Source organism: Ornithorhynchus anatinus, chromosome 13, assembly GCF_004115215.2.
Source record: "Ornithorhynchus anatinus isolate Pmale09 chromosome 13, mOrnAna1.pri.v4, whole genome shotgun sequence".
In the NCBI taxonomy this organism is placed as follows: domain Eukaryota; kingdom Metazoa; phylum Chordata; class Mammalia; order Monotremata; family Ornithorhynchidae; genus Ornithorhynchus; species Ornithorhynchus anatinus.
In genome coordinates, this window is record NC_041740.1 from 32,017,332 (window position 1) to 32,033,066 (window position 15,735).

Below are 15,735 nucleotides of genomic sequence, written 5' to 3' on the forward strand. Positions count from 1 at the left end.
GTTAATGTCTCTCTCTCTCTCTAGACTGTAGGCTTATTGTGGGCAGGGAATGAGTCTGTTATATTGTTGTATTCTACTCTCCCAAGTGCTTAGTAGAGTGGTCTGCACACAGTAAGTGCTCAAAAATTACAATTGAGGTTATCCTCAGCTTTGCCCAAGCCTGTTCTGGTGGCTTAGAGTCCAGGCCCTGTTTGCCCCTTGGAAAATGGAGTGCCTGGTTAAGGGGACGTATTGTTGAAGATCCAGGAAGAAGTTAGAAATCTCGGTGAGTTATTTATCCTATCAGTGTGTTCTTTCATGGTTTCTTTTCTTCTGAAGATCAATCCCTTGTTCTTACACTAAGGATGATAACTGTGGTATGGGCAGGCATCATGTCTATCTATTTCTACCTATTCTTTTGTATTGCACTCTCCCAAGTGCTTAGTCCAGTGCTCTGCACATGATAATAAATAACACTGATTTCTTATGCACTTACTTTGTACCAAGCACTGTGCCAAGTCCTGGGTTGGAGACTAGATAATTAGGTCACACATAGTCCCCATCCCACAAAGAGCTCACAATCTAAGGAGGAGAACAGGTATTTAATGCCCATTTTACTGATGAGGAAACTGAGACACAGAGAAGTGACCTGACCATGATCACACAGCAGGCAAGTGGTAGAGCTGGGATTAGAACCCAGATTTCCTGATTCCCATTCCTGTGCCCTTTCCACTATTCTACTCTGCTTTTAATTATGATGACTGGGGAGGAGGCAGGGCAGCTTGATGAGCTTCTCCCCCTGTAGACTGTAAGCTCCTTGTTGGCAAGAATCGTATCAGCATCTCTAATGTACTGTACTTTCCCAAGTGCTTAGTATAGTTTCTGCATAAAATAAATGCTCAATAAATACTATTGATTGATACTAGGTTGGAAGACTGACTTCCCATCTACTTTTTCAACTGGAGGAGACCACTGGAAAATCCATCACAGTTACTGGTCTAGAGACAGTGTGGCCTAGTGGAAAGACCATGGCCCTGGGAGCCAGGAGACCTGGATTATAGTCCCAGCTCTGCCACTGGCCTCCCAGGTGCCCTTAAGCAAGTAGCTTAATCTCTCTGTACCTGTTTCCTCATCTGTAAAATAGGGATGAAATAAGATTCTGAGCCACCCATGGGTTAGGATTGTGTCTAATCGGATAATCCGATACCTACCCTAGTGCTTAGTACATAGTAAATGCTTAATAAATACCATAAATATGATTATTCATCACACCCTTGACTCATACTCCTTTTGACCATTTCTCAGCCTTACTGAGTCCAGACAGACCCACAGCTGCAGAACCCAGAGGCGTCAGAATTAAGTCGAGAGAGAAAATGTTCCATCTTTGAACATCTGGTGTAAAAGGTTGTTTAATTCTCTCCCAGCTCTTGTCTTTGGTTTTGGGGCATGAATCCAGAGGGCCCAGTATTAGCCCTTGTTGACACATTCTTTTAAGCAAAGAATATATTTCAGCTCCGTCCTTTGAGGTTTGGAACTGTCAGGCTGACCCTATGGGCAAGCAAACAGTTTATTTCTCAGCAGCAAACAGATTTATCAAGCCTTCCAGCAGCAAGAACGAATCAAAATGCACTTAAAAGGAGACTCGTGAGAAGGAGAGAGATTGTTGCAATATTTGAGTGGTGACCTTCTTCAATTATTGATACCCTGGCTAGTCGTAAGTGTCCCGGCCTTGGTAATGATGGGAATGTGACAGAGACATGGCACATTGTGAATTCTCCTATGTTTCCTTGGTAAACATCAGATTCCACAGTCCAAAAGAGGGCCCAAAAGAATCGTCTTTCTCCTCTTTACTCTCCCTTCTGCTGAGCCTCAGAATCAGAGCGTTTAGCTGAGGTCCGGGGATTGTGGCCGCTGTCAAGAGACTTCTCATTGCCGCTTCTGTCCCTGGCAAACAGGAAATTGGACAAGGCTTGTATTCAGCTTGGCACTGTTCTCTCCAGAGGGCTGGATAGGCTGGAGTTGTCTATTTTCCCCATGGGAGAGTCAGAGCTTTGAGGCAAGGCAGAAGAGGATGGACAAGGATAGTATTGATTATCAACATTATTATTCTGCCAGATGTTCTCAAATGTGGAGCAACATATCTCAGAGCAGCCCTGCCGCCCTTCCCCACTCTTCAGATGCCAGTGTGAAAGCTTTTGGATAATCTCCTGATGAGGAAATAATTTAAGAATAAGGAGCCCGGATTACTATGCTGATCCAGGTACTTATATCCCATCTTGATTACTGCATCAGCCTCCTTGCTGACCTCTGCCATCTGTCTCTCCCCAGTCCAGTCCTTACGTCTTTGTACTGACTAGACTATATTCTAAGAAAATGTTCTGTCCACGTCTCCCCACTCTTCAGGAACCTCTGCTGGTTGCCTATCCGTCTCCACATTCAACAGAAGTTCTTTACTATCAGCTTAAGAGTACTCAAGCAGTTCATCCCTGCTATCTTACCTCACTGATTTCCTCCTACATCCCAGCCCAGATGCTTCGCTCCTCCACCAACCTACTCACTTTGCCTTGATCTTGCCTATCTCGCTGCCCATCCCTAGCCCACATGCTCCCACTGGTATGTAATCTCCCCACCTTATAGTCAATAGACCACACTCTCCCCACCTTCAAAGCCTTATTAAAATCACAACTCCCCCAAACGGCCTTCCTTGTTGAACGCCACCTTTTCCCTTACCCCTTTTCTCTTCTGTGTCACCTATCTCTTGGATCTCTACACTTTAAGCACTTGATATTCACCCCTTCCTCAACCCCACAGCACTAATGTACAGATTGTATTATTAAATTTTATATCAATGTCTGTCTCCCTCTCTAGACTGTAAGTTCCTTGTAGGTGGGTGGTTGGGGCAGCTGGTACCCAGAGGAGTCATGCAGCCCATCTAGTGGGGGAGGCTTGGGGTGCAATCAGCAACAGCTTACATCCACATGGGCTCGGGGAAACCTGGGAGCAGAACCCCGAGAGCTGTGACGGAGAGGTAGCGAGCACCAGGAGGACGTTGGTGGAGAGCTATGGGTACTTGTCCTGGGTTTTTGGAGAACTGGATGGTAGGGGAAACAGTGGCCTCCTGATGTGCCTTGTGGAAAATCTGTGGTTAAAAGTGGAGTGGAGCATGAGGAGAAATTGAGTGACAGGAGAAGGGAAGCATGCAGTCTGACTTTTGAAACATCAAACGCCACAAATTCGTGCAATGAGCTTGACTTAATGCACAAAGTGCTCCTAAAATGCTTTTAACTTCCCAGGAGTAGAAGGGTTACCCTGTCACCAAAGGCAGCAGGGACCACCCCCTACTAACCGACTTGCATCTCAGTAATGTCATCGGGGCAGTCGCATGATGGATAATTTCCATCAGCGTCTGACAACCCCTCACAAAGGAAGTCAAGTTTTCCACCCAGAGTAATGCATGAAGCAGTCATATTAGACATTCTGTCCCTTCTCCTGTGGGGGGTCTCAGCTTCTGCGGTAGGCTGGGGAAAAGCGCCTTTTAGGGAAGCTGGAAAGCATGGCGGCAATGACAATCAATGGTATTTATTGAGCACTTACTGTGTGCTGAGCACTGTACTAACCATTTGGGAGAGCACAATAGTCAGTTGTGCTTATTGTGTGCAGAACCTTGTACTAAGCACTTGGGAGAGTACAATATAGTAATAAACAGTCACATTCCCTGCCCACAATGAGCTTACAGTCTAGAGCAAAGAGTTGATTAGGCATGTTTCCTGCCCACAGTGAGCTTACAATCTAGAGGGACAGATGGCTCTCTGTCCAAGGGCTTACTGGAGAGGGTGCATGAAATTTGTCCTGGGATGCAGGGGAAGCATCGCTCTTCACCTGAAGCCAGGCTACAGACTGGACCATTCCAGGCAGTTCATGAAGATCCTGGCTGCTCTCATGGCTGTGGCATGTATGTGACATATGTGGCACATGTGTGGCAACACAGGTCAGGCAGAGCATCCCCTGGGATACAGGGAGAGGCACTGGCTGGTCCTAGGGATACCTGAGTCCCAGTGGAGCTTTGCAGTCTGAGTCCTGTGGAGAAACACTGAAGCACAAGGCCTTCCTTAGTCAGCACAAGGTTCAAAGAGGTTAAGTGATTTGGCCGAGGTCACACAGTAGGTCAGTGGCAGAGTCCGGGATTAGAACCTGGATTGCCCGACTTCCATTCCATCCTCCTTCCCCTAGGCCATGCTGTCTCCCTGGCTGATTCTTCACAACAAACAGCTTGAAGGTCATTTCTGTTGATTGAACTTAGAGATTTTGCAAGAAAGCACAAAAGCTCATGGAAAGGAACTGGAGGGAAACAAATGTGTCCTCAGATGCCCTGATTTTGGCAAGTGGAGTGGGAATCATTTGAATGCTTTCCAGTTCTGTAGATATCCCACTAGAGTTTAGTTTTGAAATCAAAGGGGTTTTGCATCTCCTAATGGTCTCATAGGACTCAGTTGTGGAGAATATCTCCCCTAATGTATTGTCTTAATTTCTTCAAGGAACTAGGGGAAAAATTATTTGTAAGAACTGAAACGTAACATGAGGCTTTATTGTATAGTGTCTGTTGCTTAGACACCCGTACAATTTTCTCTCCAATCAATCAGTGGTATTTATCGAGCTCTTATAATCTATTATGACTTTCTCATCCCTGAATTTATACAAACATTTTTTTAAAACCTATTAATTACTTTGTGCCTGTGGTATCACAGTCCTCAGCCAACTTGCTTGGGAAAGATTTTCCCTTTGTTTTTAAACTACCATCTTCAACTTTGAAGTGCTTCCTTGTCCTAATGTTGTGGCTTTTGGTGAGCAACAATTCTGTGTCCACCTGGCCACCTCCTTTGAGACTTTGTACACATCACTCGTTGTCCCTGCTAAGTCTTTTACATTCTAGATTTCCGAATCCTGAACTTTTCCATCTTTCCGGGAACCAAAACTGTTCCTTCCTCAGCTGATGTTACTAGGCTTTCTCTGCACCTTTCCCTTTTTCTTCTAACGGTATTTGTCAAGTCCTTACTATGTGCCAAGCACTTTACTAAGCACTAGGGTATATTCAAGAAGATAATCAGGTTGGACACGGTCCCTGTCTCACCAAGGGCTAGCAGTCTTAATCCCCTTTTTACGGATGAGGTACCAAAGGCACAGAGACATGTGAAATGTGCACAGCTGTCTGGCCACGGTACCTGATGCTATCTCTCCATCAGCAGCAGCATCTTTGAACAAAAGGTCAGTTCTCTGCTTCTCTCTAAAAATTAATTTACTGAAACTCCCTCCTTAGCTCAAAGCCTTTCTTTTGATTTGATAGTCAATCAGTTAATCAATTCCTGAGCACTTACTATGTGGTGAGCACTGTACTAAGCTCTTAGAGTACAATTTGATAAAGTTGGTAGAGACAAACCCTCAAGAAGCTTATGATTTAGTGGGGGAAAGAGACATTACATTAAATTCCACATAGGGGAAGTGACAAACTAAAAGGATGAGTACATAAGTGCTGTGGGGGTAAGGTGATCTGTGAAATGTTCCTTCATGATTTTTTACACTTCATTGATTGTCCCTGCTAAGTCTTTTTCTTTTCAGATTTCAGAGTCCTAAAAAAGTTCCAGCTACATAGTCAGAAGGAATTCACTCCCAAAGGAAAATAGCTGATGTACTACTAGGGACCTTTGATGAAATTTCTAGCAACTAGGGCTCTTCACCAGAGCTAAAGGCTAAAAAAATCCCTTTCACCGGAAGGCCAGTCACTCTGTTGGAAAGTGGGCTTTTCAGAGCAGACTTCATCGGTGGGCAGCCTTTCCGGGGGAAGAGGCAGGGTGGGAGCTGGCAGTCAGCTTCCTTATTAGAGGCCAGGTTGGGTATCCAACCCAGGGTCGAGGGGCAGGGTAAAGTGGGAGGTCGGAGGGCTGCTGGTGATCAGACCCAGCAGAGCTAGAGGTAGGGTTGAGCCGGCAGGCAGCCCCTCCCCGGCTGGGTCCCCATGTCACCAGGAACCCTGCCACCCCGACCCCCACCATCTCCAGCACCTCTTCTAGTATTCTTTATATACCAGATCTGTTCTTCACCAAGCACCCCATTCCCATCCTATCCCCAATAAAAAAAAAATCCTCAGGAAAATCTCACTGCAGAATGTCTCCATTTGTGGGTCCAGCATGCAACCACACTGGGAACCTGGCATCATCATGCTTCATTATTCCTTGTGCTGATTTACAGTCCATTAGGAATAGATGCCATGAAGCAGAGGCTGAGGTTTTAGAAATGCATGTTGTTTCTGTAAGTGCTTTCTGACACATGCCAACCTACTCTAGAGTTTCCTCTACCTTTCCCATGAGTTAAAGGTCAACAGGATGCTTGGAAAATATTTGGTGCCTCATCATCCCAGCACTTAGAACAGTGCTTGGCACATAGTAAGCACTTAACAAATACCATCATTATTATTATTATTATTATTATTATCCTTGTGGGCATACTTATGGATTTTCTTAAAACTTCTTTCCTGAAACACACCCTGAAATTTATTATATATTTACTCTGGCCTTTTGATTTGGGAGAGAAGTTTTCAGCACAAGATGAGAGGATTGGATGAGATCCTAGCCAATTATCTTTGACTTTGCAGTTTACCACCCCCTCCTGATTTTTTTTTTTTTTAAATTTGGACATTTTGTAATTCAGGGTACCTCAAGGACCAGGCTTGTAGAGAATTTATTGATACTGCCACTTGATACATCTCAGATGAAAGAAATGTGTGTAGATATACATGAGTAATAATGCCAAGCAAGAGAGAAAAGAAAAGAGTAAGGGCTGAGCTTTGACTTGTGTTTATAAAGGGTTTCCATTTGAAGGGGAAATTGACTTTGAATTGAAGGGGAGCCACTACAGTTAACCATACAATTAAATCCTTCTCCTGGGAAGGCCTCTGTGAAAAGTCTGTATTGCCACAATGTTGTTTTTTGTTTTCAATGGTATTTGTTAAACACTTACTAAGTGTCTGGCACTGTACTAAGTGCTGGGAAGATACAAGATGATCAGGTTGGAAACAGTCAATGTCCCATATGGGACTCACAGTTTTAATCCCCATTTTACAGATGAGGTAACTGAGAAAACAGAGAAGTTAACTGACTTGCTCGGAGTCACACAGCAGCCAAATTGCAAGACTGGTTTAGTACCTAGGTCCTCTGACTCTCAGGCCAAACTCCTTCCACTGAGCCACACTGCTATGTTCAAGTAAGTGGGGTGGCTTTGATGCTTCTAGAAGATGTCATCTGGCCCTGACCCAGTGACCACTGCCCTGCACTATGATTCCTATCCTTTTAGCCTAGCCAAGAGACCCTTCTCCTTGTCCCCTTTCTGACTCTCCTGAAGGAGTCATTCCAAGTGCACAGTCCAATTTGGAAACTCCCAGGAATCCAAAAGTACAGGGATCTAGGATCTGGGGAATCTGACCCTCAGTTGGACTAGTACAAGGGAGAGAAAAGAACATGAACCTGGGAATCAGGAGGCAAGGTTCTTAATCACCTGCCTGTTGGGTGATTTTGGACAAGTCACTTAACTTCTCTGGCCCTTAGTTTCCTCATCTGTAAGATGGGGATTAAAAAGAGCATGGTCTTGGGAGTCAAAGGTCATGGATTCTAATCCTGGCTCCGCCGCTTGTCAGCTGTGTGACTTTGGGCAAGTTACTTAACTTCTCTGTGCCTCAGTTCCCACATCTGTAAAATGGGGATTAACACTGTGAGCCCCACGTGGGACAAGCTGATCAATTTATATCCCCTCCAGTGCTTAGAACAGTGCTTTGCACATAGTAAGCACTTAACAAAAACATCATTATTATACCTGGTCTTTATCTCCCTATCTGATCTGATTGTATCTATTCCAGCACTTGAACAATACCAAAGTTATCTCTAAACTGTGAGCTCCTTGTGGGTGGGGAAGATGTCTACCAACTCTGTTGTATTGTACTCTCCCAAGCACTTAATTCAGTGATCTCCACACAGTAAGCAGTCAATAAATACAACCAATTGGTGGAAATGTTTTCTCCACAGCAAATGATTTTTGAAAGAAAGATACCCATATGGCTAAATAATCCCTAAAATCTGGGATGAGTGAAAGTCATTCCTCTAAGAGGTGAGTAACTGGGTGAGGAAGTTTTTGTCAAAACAGTTGGGAAAATTTCCAGAGAGGCTGTCAAGAGATAATGCAGGAGTTTCCTTTTTGCATTCATTCTAAAATCAAACAGCTTGTGATAGGTTTGTTTTCTTGTTATAGTTGGTTGCTTTGACATGGAAAATCTTTGAGTGGAATCGGGGTAATTTATAGGGTTTAAGGGGCTTATTTTCCCTTTGTTCTGCAAACATAATTTTCGCCATTAACTTTAATGGGAGTTTCAGAGCCAGATCTGGAGAGAGAATGGCTTGGCTGGCAGTGGAGTGTGGCCTTGTGCCTTTAAGTCCGCACCTAGGAAATGCCTTGCGTCTCATAGCCTATTTAGCGTGTGTTGATGAGAACAGTTGCCACTGGAAAGAGCTCACACGTTTTTCTAAATCATTGCCCTACATAGAAATAAAATGAAAACACAGCGTGTGCCAAAGGAGTTTTATATGATCATTGAAAAGATAAAGGATCATCCTAAAACCAACCCGGACACTTCCCTGTGAGAAATGGGGACGTGTGCAGCCATAAATGCGGACCGGCAACAGAGGGTTGTCTTGTGGCATATGCACGCAAACCTCTTAAAGGTCAGGCTGGCACATAAACCATCCACTCCCCCCTCCCTGACTCTCCGTAAAAGTCATCTGAAAGGCAACACGGTCTCCAAGGAAATGGGAAACGAAGACCGTTAACGGCGATATTTCATGGCAGGGGACTGTATAAATATCAAACACTTCAGGCATTTAGACAGCATAATGAAACACACATTTTATGATAACATTATACTTGTTAATGATCCCAGCAGCATTGTGAATTGTCTGTTGACCTGGAATGGTAGCTGTGGTTATGAAGAAACAGATGCTCAAAGTAGTTGAGGGGGTGGGGGCGAGGTCGCATGGGGAAACGGGACCCCAGCAGAGAGTCACCCACTGTCTCAAACTCAGGCCATTAATTTCCGCTGTGGAGATGAGGAGGGTGAGGAAAGCAGTAGAATGTGGGAGACCTTTCAGAGGTTATGGGATCTGTTTGGTCCTGGCATGTAAACCCTAGGTTCATTGGCAGTTGTTCCCCTCAGACAGGCAATGTTGGGTTTACAGCGGCGGAGGGGTTTATACTGAATTCAGAAGACAGAATCCCCGTGTGCCCAGGCTGCCAGCTAGCCGGATGGGGCTAGGTAGGGTAGGCTGGTGAAGGCCATTCACAGAATGAGCCCTGATCTCTCACGTTGGCTCCAGTGGAGCCCTGCAGGTGTAAATGGATCCCAAACCAGGCCAGGCTGTAGGGAGGGTAGAAGAGAAGCAACATACCCTAGTGGAAAGGGCATGGGCTTAAGAGTTAGAGGACCTGGATTCTAATCCAGGTTCCACAACTTGTCATGTATGACCTTGGACAAGTCACTTAACTTCTCTGGGCCCCAGTTACCCGATCTGTAAAATGGGGATTAAGACTGTGAGCCCTGTGTGGGATAGGGACTGTGTCCAAACTGATTATCTTGTATCTACCCCAGTGGATAATACAGTGTCTGCCACATAAGTGCTTAAAAAGCACCAATGAAAAAAATAAAAACAAAAAAAAACTGCTTCAGCCTGGAATGCTCTTCTGTGAGGTCCATTATGGGCCTAGCTTTGCCCACCTGGGTGGCAATTTCAGTATCCACTACTCTGGGGCTTGGATTCCATCTGGGATGAAACAGTCTCTGTTCTCCCAGCATTCCCCTACACTTTCCTCTCCCCCCTCACCCTCCCTACCCTGTTACAAAAAGCTGACAGGCCCCAGACTATTAATCAATCAGTCGTATTTATTGAGCATTTACTGTGTACAGATCACTATACTAAGTGCTTGGGAAAGTACACATGTTCTCTGCTGTCAAGGAGCTTGCAGTTACAGTCTATAGTAGGGAAGCAACATGCTCTAGTGAAAAGTCAGGAGGATCCTAGCCTCAGCTCTGCCTCTGACCTGCTGTGTGACCTTGGGAAAATTACTAAACCTCTCTGAACTTTTTCCTCATCTGTAAAATGGCAAAAATAATGCTTGCTTCTCTCTACTCAGCAAAAAAAAATTGAGATAATTAAATCACCCAATCAATTTTAATGTAAAAGTGCTTTGAACAAATACTATAAAAAAAACCAAAGGATGATTATTCCTGTTGTGTCCTTTCTCAACACTTTGCTAGGAATAGTAAGACACCCAGGTGGAAGCAGCAAAAAGAAGACCATTCTATCAGTCAATCAGTGGTATCTTGAGCACGTACGTGCAAAACACTGTACTAAGCCTTCTAGTCTTAAGTTGTTGAGTCATTTCTGGCCCATAGTGACTCCATGGATGCATCTCTCCCAGAATGCCCCACCTCCATATGCAATCATTCTGGTAGTGTATCCATAGAGTTTTCTTGGTAAAAAAAATACAGAAGTGGTTTACCATGCCTTCTTCCATGCAATGAACTTGAGTCTCCACCTTCAACTCTCTCCCATGCCGCTGCAGCCCAGCACAGGTGAGTTTTGACTTGTAGCAGATTGCCTTCCACTCACTAGCCACTGCCCAAGCTTGGAATGGAATGGGTATGCCTCTGCTTGACTTTCCCTCCCATAGCTGAGGCTGGTAGAATACTGGAAACTCTCCAAGGGCAATTCTGAGAGGAGCACTAAGCACGTGGGCTAGTACAGTACAAGAGAGGTAGCATACATATTCTCTGCCCACAATGAGTTTACAGCCTAGAGGGACTCAAATAGTCTAATTGTTAATATTTTTCGTTTGTTTCCTCAATTAGAATGCAAGCTCCTTGTGGGCATGGAATATTTTACTTGGTTATTCTTTACTTCCTAAGTGCCTAGGATAGTGTATCGTACCAACTGGTTGCTCCAGAGGAGAGTGAGTGAGAGAGAGAGAGAGAGACGTTACTGGTGACTGTTTAAATATGTTAATTAGAGGAGGAATTAAAGGCCTTCCTCTCTGATTCAGGCAACATACCCTTAAAACCACTAACCACTATTAAAGAAGCATTGAAAACCCTATTAGGGCCATTCAGACAAGTCCCCCTGGACTCAGAAGCGAATACGAGTGAGATTAAACTTGGAAACAAATGGTGTAAACAGGAATTATCCAAGCAGAATTCATGACAGATAAGTTGATACTGCTCCGTGTGCTTATATTTATGGCCCAAAGCAAGTCACAATGGCATATTTAGTGCGGTGTCACATTTTGGTGCATGTTGGATGCCTTTAATGATGTGCAGTGCTTCGGTTCACCAGGTATAATTGTTTTAAAAATGTCTTCTTTACTGCTCCAGTTTCAATGAACTCTAATGGAAAGATCGTAGCAAAACAATCAATAAGGATTTTCCCCGGCATTGCTGAATGTGCATGGATTTCATTAAATATGAATGAGAGGGTGATTTTATTTCAGCGAATGTTCAACCAACAGTAGGTTAAGACTTGTACTCAGTCACAAGAACTGTGTATGTGATCCAAGATCCTGTCTGACAGACCTATGTACAACCATAGAAAGTTTAAAGAAATGATCTCACTTTCTTATTTTTTTTCTTCTTTTTGGTATTTGTCAAGCACTTACTCTAAGTCAAACACTGTTCTAATCATTGGGGTAGGTACAGGTTAATTAGGTTGGGCACAGTCCCTGTCCTGCATCGGGCTTACAGACTAAGTGAGGTTTATAGTCTAAGTAGAAGGGAGAACTGTAATCCCCCTATTACAGTTGAGGAAACTGAGGCCCAGAAGCATTAAGTGACTTTCCCAAGGTCACACAGCAAATAATTGGCAGAGCTGGGATCAGAATCCAGGCCCTCAGACTCCTAGGCCCATTCATTTTACATTTGACCTTGCTGCTTCTTTTTGAACATAGTGACAAACAGTGTCAATGCCTCAGACCATGCAATATCCTAGCCGAAAACTAAGAGCTAGATAGGTCAGCCAGGTGCACAGCCAACAGGAAAGAAGCAGTGTGGCCTAATGGAGAGAGAACCCGGGCCTGGGAATCAAAAGGACTTGGGGTCTAATGCTAGCTCCACCCCTTCTCTGCTGTGTGACTTCAGGCAAGTCGCTTTACTTCTCCGGGCCTCAGTTACCTCATCTGTAAAATGGGGATTAAGACTGTGAGCCCAGTGTGGGACAGGATCTGTGTCCAACCTGATTAACTTGTATCTATCCCAGCACTTAGTACAGTGCCTGCCACATAATAAATGCTTAACAAATATCATAAATAATAATAATCTGTGCCCAGGAAGTGCCCAGTCAACACCAAGGATGATGCCTCCAGTTAGAGTTCTGGCAAGACTGAACGTGCATGGATTCTCACCCTCTGACTGTCTGGTGAGTCCCCTGAGTTCCTGTCGGAAATTCTCTTGTCCATGCAGGTCCATTTTATTCACTTAACATATACTATAAAAAATATATCACAAGGAAAAGTAAGCAAGGAGCCATCTGTGGGACCAGAAGCTCTGTAAGGATTGTGAGACAAGGAGGATAAATGAAAACTGGACCAAGTGCTGCAAGCAACAAATATGGCAGCTCAACAAACAACCACCTTGGCAGACTGTCAGCTCCTTGCGGGCAGGGAACATGCATACCAACTCTGTTGTATATCCCAAGCTCTTAGTGTAGTGCTCTGCACACAGCAAGTGCTCAACCGATACCCTGATTGATTGTTGGCCAAGGGTGGGATGTATATCAAGTGGTTAAAGGGTACAAATCCAATTTCATAGGTGACGCAGAAGGCAGAGGGAGTCAGGGAAATGAGGGGTTAGTTGGGGAAGACCACTTGGAAGAGATCTGATTTTAGTAAGGCTTTGAAGATGGGGAGAGTTGTGGTCTGTCACTTATGAAGGGAGAGGGAGTTCCAGGCTAAAGGGAGGACGTAGGTGAGGGGTTGGCAGCGAGGGAGTGCAGAAACCACCGATGGTTCTGAAACCTCTTTATTCTGCCTTGAGTGCAGTGTCACTTTCCTGATAGAACCAGGACCTCTTACTGACTTTAATGGAAGTCCAAGCCACATAAACACTAAGCGATAATTGTAATCAGCATCGTAAATAGAACTTCTTCAGTTGGCTCTGAATCTTTCTAATTGGGTCATAAACAAACTCTCCTCTCCATGGGGTTGGAGACATTTACCATTCTTTTTTTATTTTTGGGCTCTAAATCCATGGAAACAAGTGAATTAGTTTGTAAAGTGGCAAATGGCATGGAATGTTGAATAGCTCTTCAGCTTATTGCATTCTTACCAATAGACTTGCACAAGTGAAAATACATCAGTGTGTGCACTTGGTAAATTCATCTTCAAGGCAGCTAGAATTTTCAAATCTTCATCAATGCCTGGAGGCAGTTAATTATGTTCAATCTCACGGTAATTACTTTATGCAAAATCAGACAATCCAGCTATAGATCCAAGGTAAAAAAAAAAAATCCCTCTTTGGCAGATTTGTCAGAGAGCCGTGGGAGTCCCCTCCACTTTGATTGGCTGCCCCCATGATTTCCGTTCCCCAACTGGGCTTGTTTATTGAACTTGAGACCTAACAGGCCGCTGTTTTTATTAAGTGGAAGAGTTTATGGGCAACTGGTCAATCGATAACATCGACCATTCATCAATCAAATAATTAAGTCAAATGACAATGTTGCACAGCTGGTGGACACTCACAAATGAGGTGGCATCCCTAGGGCAACTGAATTTGTGCAAGTAATTGGTGAGTTTTTTGTGAAAATCACTGGGTTTGAACATACCTATGATGTCAATCGCCTATATATTTAAATTTCCATCGATGGCAGTATGCGTTTCCCTTCTGAAAAATGTGGATCAGATTAAGTAACTCCCCTTCTGCAAAAGGTCATAGTGGTTCCGTCACCTCGATTCAAAACTTTGCTCCAGTGAACTCTCCCCATGTTAATAATATTATTATTAATAACAACGACAATAGTAGTAATTGTGGTATTTCTTCAGTGCTTAATATGTGTCAAACACTGTATTAAATACATGCTGGATGTACAAGATATAAGCGTTGGTAGATATAGGATAATCAAGTCCCACATGAGGCTCACATTCTAAGTAGGAGGGATAACAGGTATTTAGTCCCCATTTTGCAGAAGAGTTGTGAGTTACAAAGGGTTATAAAGCAGGTAAGTGGCGGAGCCAGGATTAGGATCCATGTCCTCTGATTCCCAGACTCATGCTCTTTCTACTAGACCACCGAGGACACACACATCTTTAAGAGGTATAGAAAGTGCTGGCAAAATCAACTGGAAGGTGCAGCAGGAGACCCACTTGTACATAATCACCTAAGTAAATGGAGATTTTTTTTATAAATTGCAGTGATTGCCAGAACCTTTTTTAGGTTTCTGTTGAAGTGCTAATTTTGAGGTATCTACCCCTCTGTCCTATTCAGTAGATTGTAATCTGCCTCACTAGCAATGTGAAACTTCCTGAGGAATTTTTTTTAGCATGGCAGGAGGTGAGTGGTGGATTCTGGGTAATTCTTACCTAAAGTGCTGGCAATGTTTCATATTTTTCCCTCTGGGACATCTAGTGCAAAAGCTCAGTCCAAAGTAGACATTCCATAAATCCTATTTATGGTGCAAAAATGTCTTGTCCCCTTCCCTGGAGTACAATAGTTGGAGGACATCTTAAGGGAATGGGGTGAAAGGCTCATTGATCCCCCTCTCCTTTGGAATGCACAGCACTCAGATTGGTGTTAACCCAACCAAAGATCTGTATCCCTAATGTCAGGTGAATTTTTTTACCCAGGAGCTTTGCTTGCACAAGCAGTCATGATGAAGGCAGTTACAACATCATCATCTTCAATTGTAATTATTAAATGACCATGATGGGGAAGCAGTGTGGCCTAGTGGAAGAGAACGGGCCTGGGTATTTAGTTCAAAGCACACACACAACACATTTTAATAGATGAATTAAATCCAAGTCAAAGAGGTTTGGGTAGATAACCTTTGTTACTGAAAACTCACGGAGTACGTATTGCTATTGAAACTGAGTTCTCCTGTAGAAGAGCAGGAGGAATAGCAGGAAAAGCAGCATGGCCCAGTGGCTAGGCCACGGGTCTGGAAGTCAGAAGGACCTGGGTTCTAATTCTGACTCTGTCACTTGCCTGCTGTGTGACCTTAGGGAAGTCACAACTTCTCTGCATCTCAGTTTTCTCATTTGTAAAATGGGGATGTAATATCTGCTCTCCCTCTCCCTGTCCTATTGTGGGACAGGACCTGGATCCAACCCGATTATTTAGTATAGACCCCAGTTCTTGTACAGTTGTTGACCCACAGTAAGTTCTTGCCAAATACAATTATTATAATTGTGTGCAGAGCACTATACTAAGGCCTTTGGAGAATTCATCCAAAGCATAAGTCACGTTCCCTGGCCTCTAGGAGTTTACAGAGTAATAGAAAAAATGGGTTTAATTTCTCCATGAAAAAAGCCTGGTCATCTCATGAAAGGAGAAAGCACATAAAGTTTCATTAGATCATTGTGGTCTTTTTCTTGAATTTGCCTTAGTATCTGTTTACTAAATAAATGTGACATGCATTTGTAAGGCACTTTCTTGATTTTTCTTCTGTTGAACTCATATTTTTA

At 43.8% G+C, this 15,735-nt stretch overlaps 1 non-coding gene across 1 annotated transcript; it reads right to left on the bottom strand.

The window, feature by feature from the left end:
• Positions 1 to 10,655: 10,655 nt before the first annotated feature.
• Positions 10,656 to 10,793, bottom strand: LOC114816303. The gene has a single exon (XR_003764066.1). It is a non-coding gene; the product is annotated as a small nucleolar RNA SNORA7 (small nucleolar RNA).
• Between the last annotated feature and the right edge of the window lie 4,942 nt (positions 10,794 to 15,735).